We start from the raw sequence: 27,467 nt of genomic DNA on the forward strand, positions 1-27,467 counted from the left end.
CTTTGATCCAGAAAAGGGCTGGTGGGCAGAGCTGGAGGTGCCCCAGGGATGGGGGCACCCCAACACTTTCCCTGGGCAGCAAAGTGGAGCTGCCTCTCCAGGCGGGTGCCTCGCATGGCCTGGAGCCCTGGGCCTTGTGGATGCTGGCCTGGCTCAGGACAAGCCTGCCCCACCTGGAAAGGTCAATGAGTGCGGGTTCCTCCCTGCAGAGTTCTCAGGCCCCTAAACAAGCCGCACGGCCTCCTGGGAGTCCTGCCCACTTTATCACGTGTGTCTTCACCACCACCACCATCATCATCATCATCCACGGAGAGCTTGACTCATCGAGGCCCCTTGCAGAACATGTTGCACACATTATCTCATTGGATTTATCCTTTATAAGAGCCCTGGGAAGTAGCCACTAAAATGGTCCCATTTTGCAGATGAGTAAACTGAGGACCAGAAAGATTTGGGTCTGACCTCCAAAGAGGTAATCCTGAGAGTAGGAGGAATTCCCAAGTGTTCTCTGGACCCCCTGGTCCCAGTCATGGCCTCAGCTGAGCTATGCTGAGGGGCCACCAACCAGCACAGCCAGAGAAGGAGGAACATACTTAGAGTTTGGGGCCTCCCTCCAAACCCACTCTCCTATTTTTTTCTGAAGTAGACTCTTTTTGAACAAAGGTAGAGCTTTCTTTTGAGTCTTTGCTTAATTAATGCAAATCAGGTGACAATATCTTTGAACTCTGAGGAGCGGGGTCTATGCAGGGAACAGATGGGGGTGGGGTGGGGTCCTCACTTGCCTGGGGTCACCCGGCCTTCTGGAGCTTGGGGAGAGAGAACCTGCGACAGGGGCGAGGACACTCAGGCCCTGCTCCTGCCTCCGTGCTCACCAGCCGTGGGACCTTGGGCAGGGCCCAGAGTCTGCCTGTCTCCAGTCCCAGGGCTGAGGCCGGCCTGACCCGCCTGTGGAGGGAGCAGCAAACGAAACAGAGCCGGTATGGCGGCCTCGCCTCGCTCACCCTGGATCAGTGTCCTGTGGCTGCTGGAACAAATCAGCACAACCTTGGTGGCTTATAATGACAGCAGTTTATTCTCTCACAGTTATCGAGGCTTGCAGTCTGAGATCTGGCAGGGCTACCTCTTGGGGGCTCAAGGGACAATCGGTTCTTCGCCTCTTCCAGCTTCCGGTGGCTGTTGGCCTTCCTCGGCTTGTGGCTGCATCTCTCCAGTTTCTGCCTCTGTCGTCACGTGGCTTCTTCTGTCTCTCGAGTCTCCCCCTGCCTGTCTCTTATAAGGATGCTTGTGCGTGGATTCAGGTCCACTCTATAATCCAGGACGATCTCCTCATCTCAAGATCCTCAACTTCATTACATCGGCAAAGACCCTTTTTGCCAAATGAGGTCACTTTCAGAGGTTCTGGGGATTAGGACATGGGCATATTTTTTTGGGGGGGCCACCACTCAACCACGACGCATCCCCTGTTGGGAATATCCTGGGTCCCTCCCGCTCCTTGGAAAAGCGAAACTTTTGGCCTTGGCCTTCAAGATCCTCTTCAGTCTGGTTCCTGGTCCCCTCTCCAACCATCATCGACATAAACTTACAAAACAGGGATCCTATGCGTGTCGTCAGCACCGTCACCATCGTCTTTGTCGTCACCATCATTAAGGACCTCTTCCAGGAGGTGGCATTGTCCAAGAAGAGTCCTGACTTAAGAGTCACAAGCCACTCCTCGAGTCTGCACTGACTCTGGCCTCTTGGACATTTGCTTTACTGTTTCCGGGCCTCAGTTTCCCTATGTAATCATTTGATGATCCCTGTAATGAACGGGCCAAGCATCACGCACGTAAAGGAAGGGCAAACCCACGTCTGCCCCCCTTATCTTACAGGCTTGTAGAGGGGACTAAACGCAATGAGGATGGGAAAGCACTCTGGTAAATTAAAAAGTGAGATGCAAATGAGGTGCATGACAATTCTCCTCCCCCGGGATTTGGCCCCCTGGATGCTGGATGGGCCCGAGCCTCCTGCAGTGAACTTGTTCTTCCCACCAGATCAGCTCCCTTTGCTCCTGGAAAGAAAAGCAGGAGGCTTCTGAGGGTTGGAATCATGCAGAGGCGGCTCCTCATATCCCCTGCTTTTCTCAGCTCGGAGCTGTTGCACCCTCTCTCTGGCAGCCCGGTACTCTGGGGAGTCTGGAGGACAACCCCCAGCACACACACATAGGGAGCAACCCTCATGCTGAGAAGCCCCAGCACAGACAGCACCAGCATCTGAGCTAGGAGGGTGCTCCTGACCCAGGCCGGACCCCCAAGGAGCAGACCACTTGGAGAGAACAGCTGTTACCCCCAAACCACCAAGTCAAAATTCATTTCCTCTGTTGTTAGCAGCATTGGGCATTGCAGGAGAAGCCGCCAATTGCCCACCACGGGGCCGGGTGTGACATGAATCCCCAGAGGAGATTAGGAGGTGGGAGCTGCTGGCTGGGCATTGAAGGCCACGTCTAACGGCATCCACATCACTGTCAAGTGGGCGAGGCGTACGGAGACCCAGGCTGTTCCAGTTCGACCTTCCCCACATCCACCCGGTCGCCCCATCCTGGTGGTCTCTCCTGACAAAGCTCCCACCTCTGTCCAGCTTACACATGCACGGTGGCAGCCCGTCCCCCACCCCATTTAGGCCTCTCAGCGTGCTGAACGCTGATCTCATGACGGTCCTATGGCACTTCTCTGAGTTTTGTTTTTTAACTCTTTATGAGTGTGGAAATAGCAAGATTAAATACATTTTTGAAAAAGTCTGAAGCACTCGTGAGCTGTCTGCCTAAGACCACCATTTCCGTCTTGGCCGCTTCCCTTCCCGCCCATCTCCATTGCACACAACTGCTTGTGGTCCCCGGCTGCCTGTTTCAGGGCCCCCAGATTTGATCGAATTGGATTTCCTCAAATGCTGCGGTGTGTTTATCACCTCCCTGCCTCCCGGACACAGAATCCTTAGCACCCAGATCTTCCGACCCACCTCCTGAATGTCACTCCCCTCCCGCCTTGTACCCTGCTCCTTCCTGCCCCGCTGGCTCGCTCTTCCTGGCACACCCCTCCCTCTGGCCAGGACCGAGGCCCCATGTCTGCCTCCCGTCTCGAGGTGCCATCCAGTCCCTCTCACCCTCTTCTGCGGTGCTTCCCCAACAATCCTAGTTCATTTCCTTGACTTTGGGATACTGACCATCTCTTACCAGGTGCTGAGAGTTAGCCTTTAATGTGTTGTATTATTTCAAAAAAAAATATATCAGAAAGGGTTATCTAGGCTGTGGCATTATGAACAACATTTTATTTTCTTCTTTACACTTATAGTTATTAAAGAAAGTTGAATCCATTTTCAGTTTTTCCAATATTTCATCATGAAGATTGTCAACAAGGCCATTTAGAGGAAGTTCTCTCTCTCAGCTCACTGGTCTGTTCAGTTGCGCAGGGTGTCGTCCTGCATGCGGCCAGGTACACCTGCTGGGCAGGTGTTGCCCAGGATGTTTGGGATGACGACTGCTGTGTGTTACCAAGGGTCCTCTCTATGATGAGATCTGTCTTTCCCCTTCCTGGGGCCCACCATGAGGACAAAGAAATAACATTTACTGAACACCTGCCATATGCAATGGACTATTCCAGGGGCAGTAAATTCTCTGGCCCCAAGTGTCATCAGACCTGCGTGGGTAGCAGACCTGTAACCATACCCAAGGCGGGCTGCTCAACAGAAGAGATGAGAGTCAAATGGAGGAGGGGACCAATTTGGCTAGGGAGGTGACCTTCTACCCGGTGGTGACATTGCAGCTGAGGCCTGGGTAGGCGCTTGCTAAGCTGAGCAGGGCTAAGAAGGAAGAAGCTTCCAGCTTGAGGAAATGGAGGTGGGAAAGGGCAAGCGCACTTCAGGTCTCTGCATGGCTCTCCTTGGTCAGAGGGCAGGAGCAGACCAGAGAAGGAGCTGGAAAGCTAAGTCCAGGTCAGATGGCAGAGGCGGTTGGGCTCCAGGGTCAGGATTTTGCATCAGATGCTCTCAAGTGGAAATGGCTGGGGGTTCCACCGCGAGGAGAAAGATCACTCTGCTGGCAGCAGCCAGGGACGGGAAAGAATGTAGGGGTGGCGGTGGGGACTGAGGAGGGGCAAGGCAGTAGCTCAGGGGAGATGGTAGAAGCCCACCTTGTCAGAAAGGTGGAGATGAGGTCAGAAAAATTCAGGAGGTAGAATGTCAAGATCATGCAGGTGCTGACAGACCCAGCGTGCTGAGGCAGGGAGAACAGAGGCCTGCGGGGTCCCCACCGCTTCAGGAAGAGCATCTTGTCGATCCAGAGGTGGGCTCAGTCCTAACACCTCCCTGCAGCTCAGTGGAGCCAAAGTCCCGCCCGCAGATTCCTGGGCTCACAGAAGACCTGGGGTGCAGCCGGGGGGGGGGGGGCACCGAGGGAGGGCTGGGGGCCAGGTGTCTGCTTCTGTGCACATCAAGGAGAGAACCAGACCTTTTGGGAAGGTCTCTGGTTTCGTCCAGAGGAGCGTCAGCCCTTCTCCCATCTGTCTTTCTTCCTTCACTCTCCCATTAACCTGGTGGGGGGGCCTTCCCCCGACTTTTTTTCCACTTTAGCCTCCTCTTCTGTATTGTTTTGTGTTTTTAAACCTCTGTGCCCAGCTCCCATTATGGAAAGTGCTGTTTATGTCCAGGGCCCCTTAAAAAGGCAGCTAACGGCTCCCTGGCTGCGGTCCTCTCTGCTTGTTTCCCTGGCAACCGGAGGCAGGGAAAACAGAACCTGTCAGATGGAAAATGTCAGTTACAGCGGATCTAGGGAGAGAGGAAAGGGGGGGAGTGGGGGGGAGGGAGGAGACGGAGGGAAGGGGCGGGGGAGGGGGTGGGGCAGAGCTGGCAGGACCTCGGGGCTCACCCTGCCGCCCACCCCAGGTTGGTGCCCTGGCCCAGGCGAGCCAGTGGGCAGGGAGGCTGCTTCTTGAATGAGGGGGCTGCCCCTCAGAGCAGGGGCCTCGAGCAGTGGGGAGGAGACTGCCAAACAGGATTAGCGGGCCGGTGCCGGAGGCAGCCATGCCCTGCCCGGCTGATTATCACATTGTTTCAGGGGTAATTGGTCGGCTTCGGCACGGAGCGCTGCGTCCTAGAAGCCCCTCCAGCCTCGCGCTGAAGCGCAGTCTGGGCAGCAGGAGGGGAAGGTTCGGGGAGGAAAAAGATATCAAATCTTGGCCATCCAAAGGCTCTGGAATCTGCTCCCTCCGCCCTCCCTATTGATCCCCATTCTTTGCTTTGTATCGATTGATCAGTGGCTCTGCCGAAAAGAGGAATTGCTTTTTAAAATGGCTGGGAAAGAGGTTCAGACAGAGCGTTAATACTAGTCAAATCAGGCCCCTCGGAAAGGATGGCGGGGAAGCGGAAACAATAGAAGGAGGTTGGCTGAGCAGCCTAGGATATGATGGCGGGAACAGCAATCGGTGACTGCGGCTGGACGCCAAGGAGGTGTGCGCGGGGCTCCGGAGAGCAGGGCGAGCGCGGGAGGGTGTGCGCGTGTGCGCGCTCGCGCGCGTGGGTGGGTGGTGGGCATGCGCTCTCCGCGATCTCCCGCTGTTGTCCTCAGAAGGTCCTGGAGCCTCCCCAATCTGCTGATTTCCAGGGAGAAACTCCGGCCCTCCCTGGGCCCAGTGGACCCGAGAGAGACTCGAGAGAAGACAGGCTGCCGCCCGCACTGTGTGCTTGCGTTGCTATTCGGATGGTGTTTATTTAAAATAAAATAATTTTTAAAACCCAACAACATCCTGGGAGGGGGAGGTGGCAGGCTGAAAAGGAGGAGGAGCCAGGGCTGGCTCGTTCATCCTGAGAAGCTTAAGCCCCAGGGCGAGGCATCCGGGAAAGGGGCCAAGGGTGGGGGCGGGGGTGTCGTCAAATCTCCTGCTGGGTTATCTGGGGGAGTCTCGGCGGAGGCTCCCTCTGCAAGGCTGGATCAGCCTCGCCAGGGAGGTCCTGCTTCAAGGATCTCGCTGACCTTAGGCGCCGCTGACTGGACTGACACTGCCTTTCTGGCACGAGGAGTGCAGCTCTTCCTCCAGCCCTGGCTGGGCGCAGGTGCAAGGACAACCTTAACAACACATGGCGCCTTTAATCTCCAGTCCCACGTAAAACTCCTTGCAAAGGAATCAAACAAAACATCCAAATCGAAGACAGAAAATGCAATGCAACGTCAACAAAACCAGACGCGACTGGTCTCCATTTGCTCTAAAGATGGCAGCTTGAGGCAGCAGCAGGGGGGAAGAACAGAAATCAATTATTCTCTGTCCTTTTCCGCTGCCGTCTCTCCTTCCAGTGTTACCTGGCCGGGGGCCCTGCCCCTTTCTTCCGTCTTTTTCCGGGGCTCAGGGGACTCCCCAAGGACCTCATAGTGGTGGACATCATCTGGTCGGGAACACTCTCAGCCGAGACCTGGTGGCCCTGGCCACTGAAGTGATTGTCCAGTCCGTGCTGTCCCTGAATGTCGCGGAGACAGCTGCCCTGCTAGTGACCGGATAAATCACCGCTCCACGCACCTCACTCAGAGCCCATATGGACCTTCCTGTCAGACTTGAATTACGACATTTGTCATTGTGATTGACAGTTCCCTTCCCGTGGAAGTTGGGGAACAGCCCAGCTACAATTACATCTTATATAATAAAATGAGGGAAATAAAAAAGAGGTCATTATTTCACGAATCTGGTCTCTGCCAGTTGGCTAAGGAGGTAATCTTTATTCCCACGGCTCCTGCACTATATTATTTTATTAAGAGTTAACTCTCGATTATCCACATGTGAGCCAAAGAGACGATTTTATTCCCATAGCTTTTAGGTTTTATTATTTTATTATTGTTGGGTTGGGTTTGTCCCAGGCTCCATTCTGGGCACGGAATTTTCTCAAGTGCCCCTTTTGAAGTATGTGCAGTACATGTTTATAATCTCACTATCGCTTCTTCTGGGGTGGGTGGCTATTTTTTTTCATTGTGGTAAAATACACATTACATAAAATTTATCATTTTAACTATTTTGAATACAATTCGGTGGCACAATTCCGTGGCATTTAGTGTACTCACGATGTGGTGCAAGCATCACCATTCTCCAGTTCCCAACCGTTTTCGTACCCCAAAAGGAAACCCCATAATAAGCAGTTACCGGCTCTTCCTCCCTCCCCTGGCCCCTGGAAACTGCCACTCTGCTTTCTGTCTCTACAGATGCTCCTGCTCTAGACACTCCATATAAATGGAACCGTGCCATATGTGGCCTTTTGTGTGTGGCTTCTCACTTCCCATAATGTCTTCAAGGTTTCTCCCTGTGGTAGCGTGTGTCAGAACTTTGTTCCTTTTTATGGCTGAAATAATATTCTGGTGTACGGACCACATTTTGTTCGTCCATTCAGCGGTTGATGGGCTGGTGGGTTGTTTCCATCTTTTGGCTATTGGGAGTGGTTCTGCTATGAATGTCTGCGTCCAGGTTTTTGTTTGCACACCGTTTTCAGTTCTGTTGGGTAGTATATTCCTAGGCATGGGATCGCTGGGTCTCATAACATTCTGTGTGTAACTTACTGAGGAGCCACCCAACTGTTTTCCACGGCAGCTGCACCATGTCATGTCCCCCCCCAGTAGCGTATGAGGGTTCCAACTTCTCCACATCCTCACCAACGCTTGTCAGTTGGATTTTTGGCTCCGTCAACTCTTCTTTGGTCAGTGTAGAAAACAGAGTTTTCAAGGTCAAGCTCTTGCCATTTGCCTTGCCTTTGACCTTGGTGCTGTTGTCACTGTTTCATCCTGTGGTGCCCTTCTACCGTGATGGATAGTGGAGTCGGGGGGGAGGGGCGTTAGCAGGAGTATTGCAAATGTCCTCTCCCCGGGGTGCCATGGGGAGCCCCCCAGGGCAGGCTGACCTTGGGGCATCGCCAGGCAGGAGGCCTTTGGTCTGGTCATGGAGGCCTTGGACTCTGGGAAGGAATCCCCTGTTGGCCATAAGCTACATGGCCTTGGGCAAGTTACCTTCTGGAGCTTGACTTTCCTCTCTGGAAAATGATGTCGCAGACCCTGTTGGGCCCCGTGGCCCCTTGACTTTCACCTCCCTGCCTGAGACTGGGTCCCACTGCGTAGATTCGCAGGACAGAAGCGTGGATGAGTAATGCCCCTGGGAGCAGCCCGCAGCCACGGGTACACAGGGGGCTGGCGGAGGAGCCTCTGAGGTTGGAGGGTTCCTCTGAGGCACTCGTCCTCTGTCATCTCCCAGGGATCGCCACTGGAATGGAGCTCCGTTTCCCACGGTGATAATTATATGAATGAGGCCGCCTCCTGTCCCCACCTTCCCACAGGCGCTTCCTGCATTCCACTCCTGATTAAATGACTTGCACTCCAATCCTGGCCCCCAAGTCTGCTTCCCAGGGACCCAGCCGCGACCTGTGTGGATAGGAGTATCCACGCGAATTGAGCAGGTGCTGGGCGCACCGTGAGCCCTCAACGGACATCAGTGGTCGTCCTCACTGTTTAAATGGATGGTAGCAGGTTGTAATTATCAGTCTGTTTTGGAGAGCTTATCTCCCCACAGGAAGAAGTGAGCTGGAAACAAGTATGGAGGCAGCTTCATTTCAGCACAGTTTTCTTATTCTACTCTCAGAGCTCAAAGAGACACGTGAGACAGAATCCTGGGCGTTTATCTCAGGAGGACAGCACCCAGCTTCGACAGTGGTTTGGTTTCCTGCCCAAAATGCATTTTTCCGAGGCCGAATCACAGACGAGCAGGCTTCCCCTTTGAGTAGCCCCACACAGGTGGAGAAGGCCGTTGGGTGCGATAATACTGGTCTGGAAGCAAATATTGGCTTTAGATAATCCGCAAAGTGGATAATCAGCCATGGAAAATCGAGAGGAGGTCACGCTTATTTATAGCCACTCTGATAGCGACAATCACTGGGGGAAGAGGCTTAGTAGTGGGGAGAGCTGAAACCTGATGATGGAGTGAACCCAAACCTGGGCAGAGCAGGAGGGGCTCAGCTCAGCGGGGTCCTCAGTAGCCCCTTGCGAGATGGGGAGGTGGCCAGCCAGGCCTGACTGCTGGAAGGGACACATCTTCTCAGCCCTCTTTTGCTCACACATTCCACCGTCCTTCAAGAGGTGTGATCATCGTTCTAAGTCAAGTGCAGTATCGTTGGGACCTAAATTTAAATGCCCCCACCCTTTAAAGACGGAATACTTTTTAACAGGGCTCCCAGACTTCACATCTGTTATCAGAATCCCCAAACTCCATTTCCCCACCGGACTTTCTTCCCACGAGGGCTCTGTTTAGCACGGGCTCAGGACAAAAGTTGCACAATCAAAGCGGAGCGATAAATGGTTCTCTCTCTACCCAGTTTTCAGGACTGGCTCTTTCGGATGGAGAGGGGCTCAGAGAGGACTTGGGGAGATGTGGAAGGAGAGCACAGGGGCAGGAAGGATCAAGGAATTGGTCAATGGCACAGGTCAGCCTGCAGTTGCCGAGCTTGCCGTCCCCTTGCCGTCCCCTGGCATGTGCTCATGGGTACTTACTAATTATCTTGCGTGAAAATAAAGTTTCTCTAGCAAGCTGCTCTGCCCTCCCAGCTCCCAAATTCATAGAGAGTGGCAGCGCCTCGAGCCCCTGCCTCTTAGATCTCCGTCTTCTCATCACGATGTGTTGGCACTGTCCAGTGAGACAGAGAAACTGGTCCCATGTGGACCCTTACCTGGTCCTCCAGCAGACCTCTGCCCAGACCTGGGTCCCGCTCAGACTTGGTCAGGACCTGTCTCTCGGCCTCCTGCCCCATTTGCTGGTCATCTCCACTCATCCCTACCAGTGTGCCCTCCCTCCCTCCCATCACCAGGTGCCTCCAGCAGGCAAGAGGTGGAGTGTAGAGTGTAGGGGAGGGGTTAGTGATGGAAATCCTGCCCTGCCAGAATTGGAGGAAGAGGTCCAGCATTCAGAAAGTGGGTGGCGGATAAAATGCCAAAATACCTAGATTTTTACTCATTCACAGTGCTCCCGGTTCTTCCCAATTTCTACAAGCCAGGTTTACTCAATGTACTTTAAAACAAAGGAATGAAGCCTTCAGCTCATCTGGGCTCCTACCCATTCACCCTCTAGAGTATGCAAGGCTGCTGCAGTCCTGGCTGTTTCCAGCTGGCCTCTCCCGGCTCTGAACTTGTGTCCTTGCGCCGTGGCGGCCACCAGTCTGCTCTTGCTGGCTGGGAATATGATGTTCTGGATTGTAGGGCTGAATTTTTCTCCGCACTTTCCCTGAGTTCTTTATGTAAATCCCTGCTTAGTGGCCGTCACCCACTCCATCATAGAGACCCATCAAATGAACCAGAGGAGCCCATAAATTATTGCATAAACCATTCCAAACAATAAAGGCAATTTTACTTACTGAACCATTAAATTTACATACTTAAATTAGACCCAACCAGACGAGCGCAGGGATGTCTTGGGGCCAGGCAAACAATGAGTTTCGAGAAGTGCTTCTCGTGTTTCCCCACCTCTCACATCAAATTAATGAGGTGCTTCAATTTAATCATCGTTACAATCACGTCTTTATTTAGTCACTTAGCTGGCTTTGACCTGCTGCCTTGGGCAGCCTGGGAGTCACCCCCTGTGTCCTGGGCAGAGGTCAGCAGGAAGCCAGGGGGTGGCTCGAGGCAGCTCTGGCCCAGGGATGCGTCTGACAGTGGATATTGTTTCTGCCTCCAGGATTTATTTGAGGCCTGCTTGTGGTTTTGTCATATCTGGACCACCAACATTTGGGAGACGCATAATACCCCCGAGGGGGTGTCCCTTGCCCCTACATTGAATCTGACACTGAGTCCAGCCAATGACATCTTTTAAATATTTCTTGGGTCTTCACCTCATTTCCATTCCTAAGACCAGTGTCCAAGTTCAGGCCCCAAACTTTTTCCCCTTCGTGTTAATCCAGCTTCATGCCCTGGCTGCCAGAGCAACTTAAGGAAAATCTAAATCTGCCATCATCTGCTCCAGCTGAGAGCCATTCAGTAGCACCCACTGCCTCTAGGAGAAAGACGGATTCCTGGGTGTGGCATTCAAGGCTCCTCCTGCCCGTCCCTCCCCCGCCCCCCCACCATCTGCTCTTCCAGCTTTGTCTCCTGTCGCTCCTCTGCCGTGACCTTCACAGTCCACGGCAACCAAACTACCTGGAGCCCCACGTGCCTCCCACAGCTGACTGCCACGCTCCTCAGAGACTCCCTTATGTGAAGCCCAGGCCTAGACTGTCCTTCCACCTCTATTGTCTTCTGTACCTGTAATTTCTCCTCTAAAACAGTGGAAGCGTCGGTTCTTCCATCTCCTTCGTGCGCATTTCCAAATCCTCAGGTCGGGCTAACTGCCCCAGGCATCTCATGGGCCCCCTTCTCTCACTCAGCCGTGTATTTGGAGCCATCAGGTGATACGCCTGTCTAGGGTGACTCAGATCCATGTCTGAGCTCTCAGTAGACAGCAGAGTCTAGCACACAGGGACGCTCCAAAGTCTGCTAGGGGAGAGGAGAGGCAGCCGCAGGCTCTGCTCCTGGCCCTCTTCCTGCGGTCACCCTCTGCAGCCCTTGGCCTCCAGGCGTGCTCCTTTGTGCCTGAGTTAGACCAGGGGCAACCTGGTGGAGAAACGCTCCCACGGTCACAGGACTGGGGCCCGCGCTTCCCAGGTGCTTTTTTGGACAGTGGTGGGAATTGGGTTATAGTTGCGTGATGCCTGGAAACCACCCAGAATGCACCGGGAGATTCCTCGATTCATCAGCAGTGGCTCCTCAGTGCGCGGCACCGGGTCATTTAAGAAGCGGTCAGGACAGAGCCAAGCGTTAAACCGCAGGGGAGGGAGATTTGGGCATCACTCAGGGGCTCTGCTAGCTGTTTGGGGGTGGACGTCTCAGCTCCCTGCTGAGGTCACCCCAGTTCCCTTCCAAAGGGGGGCTCAGGGGCCTGGCTGCCTCTGCTCGTCCATATCCAAGCACATCACTATCTTTTCACAAAGTGGAGGTTTGGAGAGCACAAGCAACCCCTAAAAGGTGCCGGTTTGCGTAGATGCTAGTGTGATCACTGGCTGCTCCCCACGGGGCGGGAGAGCCTGCCCCCAGGGCAGCGAGGGGCCTTCTTGTCTGTCTGCCACTCCCCTCCGTCTTCCCCACACCCACCCAGATCTCTGCCTGGGGTGTTCGGGAGAGAAATGTCAGGCAAGCCCCACCTGTAATTCTAAATTTTCTCATGGCCATGTTAAGCAAAAAGAAACAGATAAAATTTCATTTAATAATATATTTTATTTAACCCAATATATCCAAGATAATATCATTTCCACATGTAATCAGTATAAAAATTGTTCATAAGATATTTTGCATTTGTTTCTGTGCGAAGCTTTTGCAACCCAGTGTGTGTTTTACACCTGCAGCCCCTCTCGGTTTGGACTGGTCTCGTTTCCAGCGCTCGTGAGCCACGTGTGGTCAGTAGCTGCCTAACCGGACAGAGCAGGTGTTTACCAGCTGGCATCAGAAATGCCCCTGTGGAAGCGAACATCCTGAATTCTATCGCTTGCCATTCCTCCCATTAGGTGTGCGGGGGAGGAAGGAGCAGGCCAGCATCAGTCATTCCCACCCCCTCCCCCGGGCAATACCCAGGCGGCAGCAGGAGAGGAGGAAGAGCAGGTGTGGAGCCCCAAGGGTCTCGGGTGCAGTTGACACTAAATACACAGTCTCAGCAGAGGCATCGAGAACGAGTTGGTTATCAGCTCTGGGGACACAAAGACACCTTAAAATCAGGACCCCATTGACACTGCTGTGGAGGAGGCAGAGACGACAGACAGGCTCTTTCCCTGGGGCCCTCGGGGCGAGCCCAGCCCAGGGCCATGCCCATCATCCTGGGGGTGGGGGACTTACACACAGCCCCCACCCAGCCCGGCGGGCATCTCACCTGGGAGCCCAGGATTCCCTGTGCAGCCACGACACTCACTCACAAGCGTTGTGATTAAAGGCTGGATACCCTGGTGTGAAAACCATTTTAAAAATGGCATTTTTGTCACGGACAGTGTTCCGCATACAGTAAAGGTCACAGCTGATAAGAGCATTATCCATATTTCTTGGGTAAACATGCTTAACCTTGTACAGCACGATTCCTACGCGGACGGGCAAGCCGTCTCCTGCGCTTCAGAGGGCCCGGCGGCGTGGATTCTTTGCCAAAAGGGATGAAAGTCCACGGCGATGGCACCACGCAGGGGCTGCAGACAATACAGAGAATTGGCTGCCGGCCTCTCGCTGTGTCTGTGGGCACAGGGCACGAGGCCCCACAGCCTGTGAAGAGCTGCTGAGAAAAGGAAGTTCTTCTGGACGCCAGCAGCTGCTCTCGCCAGCTTTGATTTCCTCTGGATGGCTTTGGAGGGGCCTCCCCCATCGGGCTGGGGGTCGAGAGGGAGGAGTGAGTTCTCAAGCCTCAGCTGCCCCATCTGGTGTGTGGCCTCCTTGCAGTGTGGCCTCCACAGGAATGCAGAAGTGGCTCGTCTGCTTGACAAGGAGGGGTTGGGTGAGAGAATGGCTTTGAGACCACAGAAGGCAGATGACCGGACAACTGCACAGACCGGAAGCCCACGCTGTGGGAGATACCGCAAAATAGGGTCAGCCCTCGGTCTCAGCAACTCATGGCACGCGTCTGATCTGCCGGGGTCCCGGGAGAATGGCTCACACTCACTGAGACTTATGCAAAGGAGCACGGGGCGGTGGGGCTGCAGGCTAGGAACCTTGGGCTGTGAGAGCGAGCAGAGCACTTTGTGCACGACCTCCTGGCTGCGTCCTCCTTGCACCATCACCCACTTACCCCCCATCACTGCTGCACACGCGTGGTGCTGGGGCCTCTTTCAGAGGCTCCTCACTGCTGTTCCTGCCTCATAGCTGGTGTCCTGCTGTCTATTTTCCATCTCGAACCAGTGTCTGAAAACCAAATCCAATTATAGATCCCTGTGCGCTTTCAGCCTGTGAGAGGCCTTAACACAGGATGACGTCCATACACTAATGTGGCTTCAGGCAGTGGTGTGCTGGTAAACCTTTGACAACCAGATCTCCGAAAAACGAATGTGTGTGTGTGTGTGTGTGTGTATTATAAATTTTACTGATATGAAGGATGTGTGGCACAAATTTACAAATAGTAAAATATACAATATTCCTTATTGTAAATGCCATACAGCCAACTGACACTCAGAATGCTTTGGTCGATTTTGGCTGCATTTTTATATCTATAGCCAACCCTGTGGTTGCCATTCAACCTTAATTTGACAACCTTTTTTTGTGACATTCACAATGTACCGGCAGTTAAGCCCATTTTAAGTGGAATCTGTATTTTTAACATTCTATCACTTTTTTAAGTCTCGACAACTAACAAAGCTATGTAATTCAGGCCCTGATTTGCAGAGTTTGCCAGTTTCTGTGGTGTAAACCCTCCTGTTACGGCCAGTTTCAAACTAACAATGTGCCGTGGTTGAAGGCGGAGTTGGAAGAGCTGTGCTTAGTGACGGTAATGTTCCCACCAGACAGATGCAAGAAGCGTCAATAATCTCAAGAGCTAGCCACTGATAAAACGTAGTGAAATAATTAGGAAGTGAAGAGTTTTGAGTTTTTATTAGCATTGTTTTTAATAAAATGTATTTAATTGCAAGTTTAATTGTAAGTTTATTAAATGGCCCGGTTTAACAACCAGTTTACAAACTTCCTGAGGGTAAACCCTCGGGTTCACAGCAGGCTCCAGCGCACCGCTGCCGGGCCTCTGCCTGCTCTTCGCTGTCACCTCGGGCTGCTGGCTCTGTGCTCTGGTTGGACTGGGTTTCTCTGAGCTCTCCCTGCCCTCGGAGCCTCACACTACAGTTTCCTCTGCCTGAAACTCTCCTCTCCCGTCCCTGTGCCCAGATGTCTCTGCCTCCCCTCCTCTTCCCTCCCCACCTCTCCTCCCCTCTCCTCTCCTCCCGTATTTACTGCTTGTAGGTTCCATCTTGGAGCCTGGGGTTTAAATAACTCACAGTATTATCTTACCTCCAGCTGCAGCACATAACCTCAGTGCCTGCTATTTGTAACTGTCACGGAGACTTCTCTACATTGAGCCCCAGATTCCCACTGCCCTTGCTGAGCCACCAAGGTGCGGGCAGTGTGGAGACAAAGGGGGCCGGCCCGGGAGCTCCCTCCCTCTGGCCTCAGTCCCACCCCGTCCCGCAGGGACCGGATTGCAGGTCAGCAAGAAATGGTCTCTGGTTGGCTTTGTGGTGCCCTGAGCTTTTCCCACGCAGCAAAGACATTATCAGAAGGTCATGTCAAGAACGTGAATGTTAGAGGAGAGTGACAGAAGTGACCGACGGGTTAGGAAAAGGGAAGCATGAAGAAGTCTCAGGAAACTCAGACTTTCTGCCTCGTCCTTCTGGACTGGAAACGCATCGCAGTGCCTGTAAGGCACAGACGCCGTGCCGGCAACGTGAATGCTTTCTAACGAGAAAGTGCTGTACACACTGCGTCACCAGGCTGAGAGGAGCGAGGGGATAGATTGGTTCATTCATTCATTCATTCATTCAACACACGCCTGAGAGCCTCGTGTCAGGTGCTGAGAGGGACTCCACGCTTCCCCTCCTGAAGGACTACTGGTCTGCCCTTCCCATTTTTCCAGGGATGGAGATAGGAGAAATCCACCTGGAACAGAGAGAACAGGGAAAAACTTCATTGTAAGTCCCAGTCTTCACTCTGGAAGTGAATTATGAAAATTACCCCTGACTCCAACTTCCAGATTGGAGTACCGAGTGAGACGCGGCTCCGTCCCAAGGCCCAGGGACAGAGGCTGCCCGGAACCAGGAGGGCGTCCAGGAAAGTGCTGGATCTGGGCCCACTGTCTCTGCCTGGGGCTTAGGGGCCATCCACCCTCACCTCGACAGGACAATGGCGTTCTCCCTGGGCTTGCTGACCTTGGCCTTGCCCCTCCCCTTCCAACCTTCTCTCCTTTCCCACCCCATAGGGCCAGCCTCAGACCTGGTACAGTCCTTCAGGCCCCTGCTTCCTCAGCCCGGCACCTCCTGCATGCTTCCTTCCCTGGTACCACTGCCATGCCCGCGTGTCCCCCTGCTGTTTCTTGCCTTTGTGGCTTTATCTCACGGTGCTTCTATTGGCGTTGTTTCTCCCTTCTTAACCACGTCCACCTGGCCAGCTCCTTTTCTTGCTTAAATCCATCTCTGCTGCCATCTGGCTCAGGAAGCCTTCCCTGGCACCCTGCCCACGAGCAGAGACGAGCAGCCGTCCTCCGTGCACCCTTTGAGCGGTGCACTGGCTTTGTCACCTAGGACGTGGCCTGTGCCATATTGGATGTGACACTCTTGTTCTCATCTTTGCATCTTCATCACTTAGCATGGGCACACACAAGGCCAGTGCTAATTGCACGGTGAATAAACTGAAGGAGACATTGGGGGCAGGGCCTTGCCTCCCCACACAAGGCAGCAGGCCTGCTCCGTGGTTGGCACCGCTGGCGTTTGCTGCATGAATGGGTGGCAGGGTAAGTGAGTACATGGGCGAGGCATGTGTGAGCAGGCATGTGCGTGCGGACATGTGTAAGACCGGCACGCATGCTGCCTGAGTGTTGGGCACGTGGGGAGGGTGTAAAGCAGGTGTGTGCCTCTTGTTTGCAAGCGTGCATGGCATGCACGATTGAGCATCCCTTATAATGGCCTTATTTTGGCTTCTCTAAATTGACTCCTAATGCGCTCAAGTGGGGCCCTGGCATCTTTGGGGCTGGAAATTCCGGAGGCCGCCGTAATTGTTCTTGCTAATTACCAGGAAGCATCGAAAAGAGGAGATCTTTTTCCTCCTTCTCCTTAACTGGATTTTGTTATGCTAATCAGAATTGTATAAGCTGTTGCTCTTGAACCTGGAGTGTTGGAGAAACATTTGCATTAATACCTGGGAAGCTGCCACAGAAGCCGGTTATTATTTTAATGAGGTTCTTGTCATCGAAGAGATGCTCCTGTCTAGGGACTGATTTCAGGGGTGTGTGTGCACACGTGGGTGTGAGCGTGTGAATGCGTGTGTGCAGGTACCCCCATGCGTGTGCGTTGGTGTGCTCTTTGAAGGGCCTGCTGTATTTTGACCCTTGGAGGCCCAGTGAGTCAGCAAGTTTTGTTGCCTCTCCAGCGCAAATCCTCGGCCCTCCCCGTCCTGGGTAGCCGGGGGCCGAGCCAGGAGGGCAGAAATAGTCAGCTCTTAGATTCTGGGCTTCACTTTTCCAGTTTGTTGGCAGTGTTAAGGAAACATCACCCACGCTGTTTTCCAGATTGGAGAGAGAAAGGGGAGGCCGTGTCCCTCTGGAGTCCCCAGGAGCCGCTATCGGAGAGGACAGGGACTTGGTTCACCACTTGCCCCTTTCGTCCTCAAAACCTCAGGCCCTTCCCACAACCTCCTCTGGCTGCCGTGGGCCCAGCGTCTCCCTGCGTGAGGAGGACGGGAGTGGAAACACATGCCTTACAAGGCACCAGGAGAGGCTGGGGCTCTGTTGAGAGGGGAAGCAGCACGAGTGGGAAGAACGGCCTGGTGCTGTTTGCCGGGACCCTCCGGGAGGCACAGCATCTGGCCCTGCCTGGACCCACCTCACCGTGGCCTTTTGGTGGATGAAGATGGAGTGTGAGGGCTGAAGCAATGCTTTCGCCCACCAAGGAGCCGTCCTCGGCCTCATGCTGCTCCCCTCCAGCCCCATGGGTTCATACCAGGGACCGACTCCCAGTACAGTGACTCTCACTCTCTGGTGGAATCTCTCCCCGTTCTCCCCTCCCCTTCGCCAGCATCCCCTCTCCTGCCCACCACCCCCCCTCCCGTTTCCCCACCCAGCTTCCCTTTCAAAGCCCAGGCTCAGGGAAGCTCAGGGAAGCTCACGGAAGCTCCACGAGTCTGAAAACCTTACAAAAGCCCTGGTTGTCAACTTTGCCTGATTTTCTAATTTCATCTCTTACAAGCTTTCGGGATGCTAACATGATTAAGTTCTTCACACAATTTATTAGCATCATGTTGGAAATCCGGTGGTATATTATACTGTCTGAGTAATCCAATTAGCAAAATGTATTTATTTAACGGGAGTATTAGCCACATACGAGTCCCGCCCCAGCCGTCTCCACTCTCGTCTGTTTCCCCACGGAAGGGACTTGCGTCAACACGGGAGACTGTGACGGAGCGTGAGGCAGCCCAGGTTGCAGGGTGGGAGGGGGTGCGGGGTGGCCAAGGATGCCCCCATTTGGGCTGGGAGAGGGTGAGTCATGCAGATACAGATGTTTGGTGCTGAGACTGGATGGTCCAGTGGGAAGAGCGTGAATTCAGGCGACTCTGGGTTCAGATTCCAGCTTTGCCACTTGATCCTAGCTCTGAATCAAGACCGGGCACCTTCTTGAGGTTTTCTGCATCCCGGTTTCCTTATTATCTGTGAAATGGAGACAAGAAAACCCTCCTGAAAGGGTGGCTGTGAAAATTCCATGAGACAGCTGAGGGAGACCGGACCAGTGCTGGGCACACAGTGGACGCATGCCCATCCAATCCTGTTGGCATCAAGGACCAGGGCCCACTCCCAATGCCTTGATGACAGATGCTGCTGCCACGACAACACCATCGAATCACCTCCCGTTGTCATGGTTACCAGCATCCGGTGGGGCACCCACGATGAAGGTGGGTGTGGTGGGCACTGGGAGGACAGCTCTGTCTGGGGGTATTTGCTCCAAGGCTCACTACCTCACTTCCAACTCCCCCCAGACTGGGTGCCAGGTGCTTCCGTCCCTGATTCCACTCCTCATCGCAGCTGGCCCTGCAAGGTGGGCACCCTCAGCCATCCCCTCCAACCATCACAGTCAAAGCTGCAGGAACCTGGGCTGGCCTAGGCTCCTGGGGCCCCCTCCAGGGACCAACTTCCAGCCAGTCCCCAGCCACCATCCCCAGGAAGCATTCAGCTCCTTCCCCAGATCATTGAACTTCATTCTTCCCATCATTCCTCTAAACAGCAGGGGCATAGGGGCAAAGGGGGCCTCTCTTTCAGCCAGGGCCAGCCTCAGGGGCCAGTGACCCCTACACAAGGGCCCTTGTGGGAGGCTCCCTGACCTCAGAAGGGCCCTGCTTTTACCTTCCTTCTCTTAAAATACTTACGAATAACGATTGCCGTCCTGAAGTTCTCACCACTTTCTTAACAAGGGACCCACTTTATGGTCTGCACCGTGCGTGCAGCTTAGACAGCTGGCCCCACGTATAGCCTCCGACAACCCCACAGCGGACAGTGGCACCCCCATTCTACAGGCGAGGAAACAGGAAGCTGCCCAAGATTAACTGGTAACCAGGGTCCAAAGCCACTGAGTTTTTGTCGCATCAGGCTGCCTTGCCTGATGGGGACACCCTCCCGCCATTTGTTTCCCTCTCCCAGGGTAGGGGTGGGGGGCAGGTGTCAACGCTGCACACCATCCCTTCTTTCAGGCAGAAGTTGAAGAGGGACTTGCGAAATGACAAGGACCTGAGCTGCCCTGATCGCCCCCATTTGGATGATGGGGCCTCCGCATCCCCCCACCCCCATTTGCCGTCCTTTCTTTTGAGGAGTGAGAAGCGTGGGTGCAGCTCAGAGGGAGGAACGTGGGCAGTCCTGGGGGCTGCCATGGAGGAGGCGGGTGTGCCAGATATGCTGGCCTTCTGCCAGCAAGAATAACAGGAGAAAAACAAAGGGACCTGTGCCAGCCACCGGGCATCCTGCCTCCAACCTGCATCATCCAGGCTCTCTTCTACCTGCAGGATCAGCCCCCGTGCGTGGCACTGTGGCGGACTCTGTCCCCTTGGAGGCCCCAAGACACCCTGAACACCCCCACTGCCAGCTCTGGGCTCCCCGAATCACAGCAGAGCCCCGGGGTCCCCCTTCTCCTCTCCTGGAGAGGGCATTTTTAAGGTTCGAGGTGGAGCTCTCTGGTCCCCCTTGTGTGACTGACACGTCTCCACCACGTGCCCCCCCAGACTAATCGCTGCGCTGTTCTGCCTTCCACATTAATGACAGGTGTGCGGCGGAAGGCTGCCTGCCTGCCAGTGGGTTTCGTGACACGCTCCGCTCTGAGCGAGCAGCACACCCTAAGGCGACTGAAATCCTAATAGCTTCCTCTAACTGCCTCCCGCATCAATTCTGACACCAGGCGCTTTCTTCTTCTTCCCCACGGCTCGCCTTATAACTCTGTCATTGTCATTGATTTTGACTAAAAGAGAGAAAAAACCCGCTCATGCTATTACCTCTGAGTCAGCCAGGCAGCACGCTCTGGGGAGAGCTGGGCGAGGGGCCAGGAGCCGGGGGCTTGGGGCTGGGTCCACGTGGAGTGCGCCCCACGGATCCTCTGAGGGAGAGGGGAGTCCGTGAGGGGGGATGAGGGGGCTGGGGCGCTGCTTGCAGGTGAGGTTCCTGGGGGCGCCCGTGCCGCCTCCCCCCTCCTTCTGCATTCCAGGAGCACTGGGCCAGGCACTTGAGGGAGATGGCAGAGCGGCAGGGTTGCATTTCAAAATGCGCTAACCAGGGCACTAACAATAGTGTGTGTTAGCACCCCCCACACCCCCACCTCAGAGCATGTAGCTTAAGGCCTGGGCCACGTGTGGCCACACCCACCTGTCTGCATTCGAGAGGTCTGCGGGAGCCCTGGTCACAGAGACAGGTAGTTTGTGAGTGGGGGGTGCGAGTGGTATGGGGTGCTCTCTGACCCCTGTCTGAGTGAAGGTTCTCTCTCCAAGAGGAGGGGCTCAGCATCCTGCCGTCCCACAGGGCTCACCACCAGGGTGCTCTCTCTGTTTGGAGGGCGGGGTTGTGGGGAGGGGGCCTGCTGGAAGGCCCAGGGTGGGCAGGGGGTGGGAGAGTGACTCCCTCTCACTTCCTCCTCCACTGTGGCTGCTTTGCCCAGCTGCTACCAGGCTAGGTACTCCCCCATTCCAACTGGGAGAGCGAATCCCCCTTTCCATTCTCAAGGCGCTCAACCCTTACTAGGTGCACCCCACTGTGGATCACTAAGGGTCTGCTCGGTGCCCCCCACATTGTCCAAGTCCAGAGGAAAACACGGAGAAGCTGGAGGGAGGGCCTGGTGCACAGCAGGGACCCTTAGCCCTCTGTGAAGTCAAGGCCCGCAAGGCCCTCCTGAGAGAGTGAGAGTCGTGTCACATCAGGTGGACAAGGAGAGTGCCTGTACATGCTGACCCCCAGACAGGGGACATGAGGGGTCTGGTTACAAAGACAGATGTTGGGAGGGGCTACGCAGACTCCAGGAGGAGAAGCCTTCATCAGGGGCTCTGAGCGATCCTGGTCCATCCAGGCTGTGCGCAGGGTCCCCTCTGTGGGCATCAGGAAGCAGGGGTTCCAGAGCACACTGCCTTCATGTAACCGTATTCCTTTCACTGGAAGCTTCCATTGCTGCACGGCCTGGTGCAGTTTAGTTGGGACTGCCCTTTATAAAAGCCTTTATAGCGCCTTCCACATCAGATCAAACCCCTTGACATCTGAGGCATCTCAATTTCTGGTTTGAAAACCATGTTGATGGGGGGTGCAGACCCCTCCAGGTGACAACATCCCCCATGCTCCGGAGTGTCCTGACCCTGGGCTCTGCTGGGGGTCCTCTGGGCTGCAGGCAGTTCTGGGGCAGGGATGTGCTGAGCGGCACAGCGCACACCCTAGATTGTTCTGTGGGCCTGGGTGAAGGAGCGAACTGGCTTTCTCCTTTCTAAATCCATAGCTTCCTGGGATCTGCGCATCCCTGGTTCAGGGATAAAATCAGGTTCTGGAATATACAAATTCCAGAGTCTGCCCTCCACCCCAGTGAGGCACAGCCCTAAGGCCTCAGCACCCTGCTGCCCAGTGCAAGCCCGCCATGCCCACCTGCACATCCTGGGGTGGGGAAGTGCTTTTCACTGGTCTGCTGCCCCCAGACTCCCCATCATAAGGTGCTGGGTCCTTGCTCTCATGCCCTCTGGTCTCCACGGGTATTTGGCCCAAAAATATTTGGGAGGACAATCAGGGAGAGTGTCCTCAGGCCCTCCAAGGGAGAGATGAAGGTTTCCTTTGTAGGGGGTGGGAGGTTTGCTGGAAAACAAGGCTTGGGTCCTGGAGGAGAGTTACCGGGGCAGGCCCCTCCCTGGGGGCCCTGGGCCCAGCACCCTTGCTGCAAGGGAGGGGGATCTTTCCTGGGGAGGGTCTCGAGTAGAGCCCTGTGAATGGGCTCCTGCAGGTGGCTCAGCGGAAACAGCGAGGTCACTGCCCACCTTCAGGGGTTCCAGGCAGCTGATTCATGGCACCCGCAGGTCATAGACCCTCAGGGCACACTTCCTCAGGGCACACCCCACCCCGTGGGCACTGCTAAGTGAGCATCTCCTGGCCCGATTTAGGATGCTGCTTCCCAGCAGGACAGCTATGTGCCCCAGCTTGCTCGTGGCAATGCAAGCACGGCGCTAGCTCTTCTTGCGGGATCTGCTGAGCCCAAGCTGGCGATTTCCTGCATTTGCAAAGCCAGGGCACTGAGAGGATGTGGGAGGGGCAGCTTCCGGCACCCAGCGTCTTGGCAGCTGTTGCCAGGCAAGAATCCACTCCCACCTCTGCCATTGGTCCTTCTGCCTCTTTGGAGCAGAGTCTGGAGTGGAGCCCGCACCCAGGGGGCTGGTCTGTTCCATCACCCAGGCTGCCCAGTGCAGGCCACGACCACCAGCTCAGACAGCCCTCTGGGGCCCAGCGCCATCCCAGCCAGCCCTGCACAGAGGGAGCAGCCGTGTCGCTGTGGCTCGAGCCTCCGTGCTGTCCCCCAACCTGCTGCAGGGGACTGAGGGCAGACCCTGGAGAACTCCAGAAAGACTAAATCAGCAGTGACCCCCACTTATCAGATGTCCCTCCTCCAGCCAGAGTGGCTGGATGGGCCAACCCATCAGAGTGGCCACAGGGATATTCAGGGTGGGAGGCAGCGTGGTGTAGTGGTCAGGGTACAACCTTTGCAGGGACACAGACCTGAATCCATATTGCTGTGTGATCTTGGGGAGATCTCTCAACCTCTCTCTGCCTATCTCCCCATCTGTTAGATAGGAACAACAGCAACAATAACAATGACTTTCACAGGGTTATCGTGAGGATTCAGTGTGATGATGCGTAAGAAGTCCTTCAACTGATGCCGGCCACGTGGTAAATTTCTAATAAATTGTAGTGAAAAGTTGCCAGTAACAATAATCAGCAAAGGGTGGACGTTGAGAAAACCTGAGAAAACAGGAGGCCTGGGTTTTACGCCGCATGACCACGCCTGGCTGAGTGATCTTAGGAAATGCACTTGTGCCTCTGGTCCCCGAGGATCTCCCTGGCGGTTAGGGAGGGAGGGGCCGGGACGGGTGGCGGCGGGGGTCTGACTTTGTCCTCTGACCTTTCCAAGTTCAGTGATGGGAGGTTTAGGCTCACGGTGCACCTCTCCAATAGCAATCGCACTCGCTCCTCCCGCCTCCTCTGGGCCGTGAACTGGCCAGTGACCGTGATCATCGCATCTCTGGTAAGGACACCGGAGGCCTGGGTAGTCAAGGACTTGGTCAAAATCGCACCTTCCTGGCCAAGGAGGACCAGAACCCACCTCACTGACCTCTGCCCAGAGTTCCTGTGGACTCACACAAGGCCGGGCTCTGAGGCCTGTTTGTTTGTTCATACAGGGCCATCTACAGTGTTGGCAACCCAGATGACTGATACTGACATGCGGAAGGCTCTGCCCCAGGGAGGGGCTCACCTGCAGTTTAAATAGGAATGTTCTAGAATGTACTATCATGATCACATGACAGCCATGCATCACTGGTCTGGTGCCTGAGAGGTTACAAAGTACTTGCTCGCCTTATTTTGTCTGTTCTTCCCAGGAGCCCGTGGGGTCTTCATCCCGTTTTACAGATCAGATGAGGCTCAGAGAGGCAGGGATTTGCCCAAAGCTCCAGAACCAGCAGGTGTTGTAAAGGCAGGACTTGCACCCAGATCATTGGGTCCTGAACCCAAAGGTGCCCTCTCTGAGATCCTCTAGCATCCTATGACCTGGCCGGGGCCTGAGGGTCACCTGACCTTGGCTCCTCTGGGAAGAAAGCTCAGGCAGAAGCCGAGTCCTGTTCTCCAGGGAACATACCCTGTTGTTGACCCATCACAGCCCAGAGGATGCTGGGAAAATCCCTCTCAGGTGCAGAGACCCCTCCCCTCTCATATAGTTGTTCTAAAAAGGGAGCCATCTACCTGGGGAACGTTCCCCAGGAATAATTGCTAAAAGGCCTAATTTTGGAGATAACCGTCGTTATAAACGTTGCGTTACTTTAATTAAAGTCTCCTCCATCACTGACGTGCTGTTCCCTGAGGCAGAGGGGCTAATGCAGCCGCAGCCAGCGTGTGCTCCAGCGAGAGGCAGCGCTGTTTACACAGCACCAGCCACCCCCACCCCGCCCCCCGACACACAGCCTCCTTGCTCGGTCGCTGGCAGCCCCACCAAACCTCTCGCAGATGCCCCATTTCCTCCCCCATGGCCCAGCCAAACCACGTCCCTGCAGACACCCCGCCTGGCCCCAGCTGCACGGGAGGGAAAGTCGGCAAAGCTGGCATGGGGTTGGATGAACCAGACTGACTGCATAACGGGAGAGGGGATGCTCGAGGGCCGTGCATCTGGGGAGAAAGCAGTGTGACCCCCAACATGCTCTTTTGTGTTGGGGTGCTGGGGATGTATCTGTCCCAATGAGGGTCATAATGATCTCATTTTATTGAACTCTTACGACACGCGAGGCCCTTTATGACGGTTCTTTGAGCACAATTCCCGTATTATGTGTTTGGAAACGGAAGCTCCAAGAAGCAGGACTGAGCTGCCCGAGGTCACTCAGCTCATAGGTGACCTGGGAAGGCTTGGAGCTCTGTGCATCTGACTCTAGAACCTTCCACATAAGCCCTGATGCTAGAGAAGTATCATTTGCCAGGGTGAGGTGATGGGGCTGGGCCCATCAGCCATGGGAGGCCTGAAGGGCAAGGCCGGGAGGGTCGGGGGAGGATGGGGCTGGTCCTGCTGCAGGAGCGGGTGAGGGCAGTGAAAGCCTGGGAGGCTGAAGCGGGCACTGGTTGGGGGCAGGCTGGGCCAGGCCCCGGCTGGGTGGTGGGGTCAGGACATATGGCAGGAAGATGAAGGGGAGGTGCGCGTGGGTAGGGGCGGCCTCTGGAGTGTCTCCAGCAGGCACTGGGAAGAGGCGAGGCAGAAGCAGGTGTGGCCCCAGGCGGCAGGGCCGCTTTGCCACCCGGAGAGGTCTCCCAAGCATCAGGCAGGGCTCTGGGACACAGGGCATGGGGCAGGGGGTGAGGGCAGAGACAGGGAGAGGGAAGGGAGACTCCGAGGTTGGGAAGGGGCCTGGGCCTCACGGGACAGCAGGCTCGGAGGCAAGGCAAACGCATGCCAGGGGCCCGGCTGCATGAGTTGGCTGGGGGACTGGGGGATGGCCTCTCCTGGAGGGACCGGGGTAAGAGGGTGGGGGTTGGGAGGGACTGGAGGGGAGGGTAAAGGGATGGGGTTGGGGGCACGTAGACTGATAGCCCCAGCTAGAAGGAAAACACCTAGGTCTTATGGTGGAAGGAAGCCCAGGCACCTTGGACAGGAGCGGGAAGGGCTTGGATGTCAGCCGGATCGTCCAGGGCCCCAGGATGCAAATAAAAGGGACCCCACTCCCTTTCCTATCTTGGGGAAGTCCACCCCGGCAACACTGCTCTCACGCTATGGTTTTGCCTTTTCTAGAATTTCCCGTAAGTGGCATCATCTGGTACGAAGCCCTGTGAGCGTGGCTCCGTCCACTTGGAGCAGCGGGTGGACCTCCATCCCTCGTGCCATGCACATCGGCAGCTGCCGAACGGCATTCCACGGTGCAGAGAGACCTCCGTCTGTCTGTCTCTTCACTCATTGGTGGACAGCTGGGTTGGTTCCAGTTCTTTGCTATTATGAATAAAGCTGCTGTGAGTGTTTGCCTACGAGTCTCTGGATGAACGTACGTTTTCTCTTCTCTCGGGTGAATACCGAGGATGGGATGGCTGGATCACAGGTAAGTGCGAGCTCAACTCTATAAGGAACCATCAAACGGTTCTCCAAAGCGGCTGAACCTGCTGCCTCCCCACCAGCAGCACGTGCAAGCCCCCCGCGCCCCCTCCCCACGCGCTTTTACGAAGGAAGTCAAGTCGGAATGGGCGCTTTTTCAAACGTCTGTTTTCATTAACTGAAAGAAAGTTTTTTGATACGTGGCAAGGAAACTGTGTCACAGACGTGTAAGCGGTGAACACAGCAAGAAGTGAACACCCACGGAGCCCCGGCACGGCCGAGCGAGAGCGTCAGCTGCGCTGGTCCGGGTTCTCCCGTCCCGGCCCCCACCGGGCAGCGGAGGCTGCATCCTAGACCAACCGTTCCCGACCCTTCAAAGAGGGGTTTCCCTCGCACGCACACTCATCAACATCGTGACCTTCATTCTGCTTGTTTTTCAGCTTTCTTGAAAAGACGACCTGTAGCTCCGGCCGGGGTCTGGTTTTGCTGTTGTTGATAAGGCGGTCTTCCCCTTCAGAGGGATCACCAGGTGGCACGTGGCAGGAGGCCGCGCTTTGTAAAGCTGTGTGATACTCCACCAGCGAGTGTGTAGTGATTTCTTTATCCACTCTCGTCCTGACGGACACGGGCCCTCCGCCCTGGTGTTCGGCTGTCACACACAAGTTGCTACACACGTTCATGTCTATGTCTCTGGATCTACGGGTCCCTTTGATAGATGTGCCCGAATGGGTGGCTGGGCTGCAGGCAGTGGGAGCATCCGGAATGAGTTCTCTTTCTCCTCCTCCTTCACCGGCATCGTTCCACCTCCTGAGCCCCCGCCGAACGCCAGCTTCTGTGCTGGGCGCTTCACTGTCGCTCCTCACTGGATTCTAAATCATGCTGCAAGGAAGGCGGAATTATTATCCCCACTTCACAGACCAGGATTCTAGGGCTCAGAGAGATTAAGCCCTTTGCCCATGGTCACACAGCTAGCAAGTGGCAGGGCCAGAATCAAACCCAGATCCCAGGGCATGGGACAAATTCCTTGATCCCAAGGGCCCTATGCTGCCCCGCAAACACCCAGCATTCTGGGTGCATCTCTGGGGTGGCGGAGGCAGACTGGATGTAGGCCAGCCTGTGGGCCGAGACAGACCTGCGGTCAGGGCCTCCACAGGGAGCCTGGAGGAGGTACGTGCGTGCCCAGCTGGCCCCCACGACCTGCCCAGGCTGGAAGCCGCCTCAAGGGGAGGATTCCCAGCCCCCGCCTCGCGCACGTTTTACTTTCTCTTAAGTGGCCACAAGAGATGCCATTTCCCGTCACAGAATCTAGACCCATCCAACCGTCTTGGCAAATGGCCCATCAGCTCAGCTGGTCCACAGGCAGCGAGAGATGAATCAGGGAAAGGAGCGAGCAGGGATTTTTTTTTTTCCTT

At 55.2% G+C, this 27,467-nt stretch overlaps 1 long non-coding RNA gene across 1 annotated transcript; it reads left to right on the forward strand.

Annotated features, from left to right (window-relative positions):
- Positions 1-4,829: 4,829 nt before the first annotated feature.
- On the forward strand, positions 4,830-6,695 carry LOC138916096 (uncharacterized). The gene is made up of 3 exons (XR_011422792.1): positions 4,830-4,908; positions 5,280-5,472; positions 5,627-6,695. It is a non-coding gene; the product is annotated as an uncharacterized lncRNA (long non-coding RNA).
- Positions 6,696-27,467: the final 20,772 nt, after the last annotated feature.

The sequence above is a fragment of the Equus caballus genome, chromosome 11, assembly GCF_041296265.1.
Source record: "Equus caballus isolate H_3958 breed thoroughbred chromosome 11, TB-T2T, whole genome shotgun sequence".
NCBI lineage: Eukaryota > Metazoa > Chordata > Mammalia > Perissodactyla > Equidae > Equus > Equus caballus.